The sequence below is a fragment of the Diachasma alloeum genome, unplaced genomic scaffold, assembly GCF_001412515.2.
Source record: "Diachasma alloeum isolate Michigan unplaced genomic scaffold, Dall2.0 Dall_scaffold_00443, whole genome shotgun sequence".
Taxonomy (NCBI): domain Eukaryota; kingdom Metazoa; phylum Arthropoda; class Insecta; order Hymenoptera; family Braconidae; genus Diachasma; species Diachasma alloeum.
Window position 1 is genome coordinate 132,998 of NW_021680582.1, and position 2,693 is coordinate 135,690.

Here is a 2,693-nt window from a genome sequence, read left to right on the forward strand (position 1 = left end):
GGGGGGGGGGATGTGTCACACACGATCTCTATATGCCGCATTGTCGAGGTGTCGTTCGTTCAGATGGATCACGCATTTCTGATGTAATAAGCTTTTTTTGGAGGAACGAATGACAGAGTGGGGCTTTGATCTTTGTTCGTCTCTTGATGGAGAATTTATTGATTAATTCGGAGAATAAAAGACGAAACAATTTTTAGAAGACGCATTAATTTTTAAGGTTAACTATTGAAATATTTTATCCACTAGTGTTACTTCGTGCGAAATACTGCCCATGATTTTTTTAGAAAGGATTGAAAACACCATAATTGTTCCATTTTTTAGTCTCACCTAGTTATTAATTTTTAGTTTCATTTATTTAAAGCTCTAACGTTTGGTCGGGCTACGTTGCACTCTTGTATATTTTCAGTTTTTGAATTATTATATTGAATTGCATGGGAAAATTTTGAAAAAATTCTTACACAGTCAGTGTTATCCTATCGTAAAAAGGAGAAAAGAAATCGATCTCGAAATATCTCGAAAATCTCGAATAACCGTGAGCGTAAGACTGAAACTGAAGCGCCACTACGTGAGGAGATGAGACGGCGCGTGCGCAGCACGCGCGGCCGATCTCGTGTGGAAAAAGTGAAAACTGAAAAAAAAAATTTTTCACCGGGGGCCAAAGTGTCAGATCTTGGATTTTTTCCGGGGGAAAGTCGGTCAAAGGGTCACGAGGGTCAAAGTGTCAGATCTTGCATTTTTCCAGGGGGAAAGTCGACTTTTGCCAAAATCGAATTTTTCGGCCGGGTGAAGGTTGATTCCAACTATTTAAGCGACGGGCTATTCAGAACTCTCAAAAGTATGTGGAAAAAGGGAAAATTGAAAAAAAAAAATTTTCACCGGGGGCCAAAGTGTCAGATCTTGGATTTTTTCAGGGGGGAAGTCGGTTAAAGGGTCACGAGGGTCAAAGTGTCAGATCTTGGATTTTTTTTTCAGAAAACTGAAAAAGTTTTTTTTTCAACGGTTTATTTTTGCTGGGATAAAACGGATTGCTTTTTAATGTCACTCGATTATTTCCGATAAATTTCCAACACTGGAATACTTGAGTGCTATGAGTTCATTGACTATTCGTACGATTGTAATCCAGTGGCCCCTGGAAATAGGTTTACGAAATGGATGAATGTGTGATGTGTTGTAGGGGGTTGAATCGTGTTTCGACGTACCGGGGGATGGTATGAGTTACGCTGGGGTTGGGCTCTCGGGGTTGTACGACGAAACGAACCACACACTGTGAGCGGGACGAAAGCGAGCAATCAAAGGGAATAATTCAAGAGGCGACCCACATTGTTCCATGGGATCCTCTCTGGCCATACCTGGACAACTCCCAGGGGAATTAACCGTCTATCGCTTTTATTCTTATTTATATGAATAAAAAAGTCGAGGGTTTGTTGATCTATCGCGGGAGTGGAATTTCGGTTGCCACGTGAAACTATTGTTTTTAGGGGGTGCGAATCGCGACAAAATGGGAACACTTTAAGACGGTTATGCCTGGTGTCTTAAATTAAGACCATTTTAAGACATATTTTTTTCAATTTTCAGGTTGAGATTTTTGGATGCGTTTCAAAATGTCATTTTTTGGGAGTATGAACGTTACATTTTGAGATGGTTGAGTCGAGTCTTAATTAAGACATTTTTAAGACGTTAATTTTTCTTGATCTGAGTTTCAAAATATTCAGATAAAAGAACTTCATTTTCTCAGGCGTGAAAAGTTCAAATTTTAAAACAACAGAGTCTTAAGTTGTCTTAATTTAAGACGCTTTTAAGACATTCACTTTTGGAGTTTTTAAGTTGAAGCCACCGTCAATAGTGTTTATTCACAAAAATCATGTTCTCAGGCATGAAAAACCCGTCACTTTAAGACGCTTAAATTGCGTCTTAAATTAAGACATTTTAAGCCATTAATTTTAAAACATTACAAACCTACTCCTCTCCCCAAACATCACACTTCCAAACCCTGATTCTCTAACACTTCAATCAAGACTTGAATTCTAGACCATTTTAAGACATTCTTATTTCATGTCTTAAAATTCCAGTCATCAAAAACCTATTTCTCCCCCGTCTTCATGTTCTCGGGTACAAAAAATCAGTCTTTTTAACCCACTCAACTCATGTCCCAATAAATTTTTAAGCCATCAATATTAACGGTGCAAAAAACTGATTTTAAGACCCTCAAATCGTCTCAAATTAAGACTCCCTTAATCCCCTAATTTCCCCAAATCTCCATAAAACAACCAACGCTCACAAAAAAAAGACCTCACCCATCAGCCACCATTATTACCACCCCGATGAAGGATTTGACGACACAACTATGACATATCCCCTCCTAAGTACGATATTATATTATAATCCCGCTCGTGACTTCAGGGGTGATGCATACAGGGGGGTAGCAACACGCAACGCCGAAACCCCGAGGGGGGGAGTGGGTTGTCTGGAAGATTAGCACCTCGTATAAAAGTGCTGTATAGTGGGAATGAAGTGGCGAAGGCGGAGGAGCGAGAGAGAGAGAGAGAGAGAGAGAGAGAGAGAGAGACGTCGAGCGAACAGAGGTGGGTTCAATGCTGCTGAGTTAGTAGCTGCGAGAGAGAAAAGGTGAACCCTGTTACTTTTTCTTTTCTTCTCTCCTTCATTTCCTTCGTTTTTTTTTCTCTCTCCCTCTC